The following is a 232-nucleotide window of genomic DNA, read 5'->3' as shown; positions in this document are numbered from 1 at the left end:
TTTTTTTTTTTTTTTTTTTTTTTTTTTTTTTTTTTTTTTTTTTTTTTTTTTTTTTTTTTTTTGTTCTGCTGCTCTTCTCTCTTCCTTTTTATTGTTTGTTGTTTTTTTTTTGTTTCTTCTGTTTCTTTTTTTTCTCCTTTCAGCAGCAGCTAGCTACTGTGTGCTGCAGCTAGCTAGCCGCAACCATCTACAGCTAGCCACAGCTAGCTACAGTGAACGGGCGCACAGAGTG

The sequence above is a fragment of the Eimeria mitis genome, genomic scaffold, assembly GCF_000499745.2.
Source record: "Eimeria mitis Houghton genomic scaffold, Emh_scaff2590, whole genome shotgun sequence".
NCBI lineage: Eukaryota > Apicomplexa > Conoidasida > Eucoccidiorida > Eimeriidae > Eimeria > Eimeria mitis.
Note: the sequence above shows the minus strand (reverse complement) of the source record.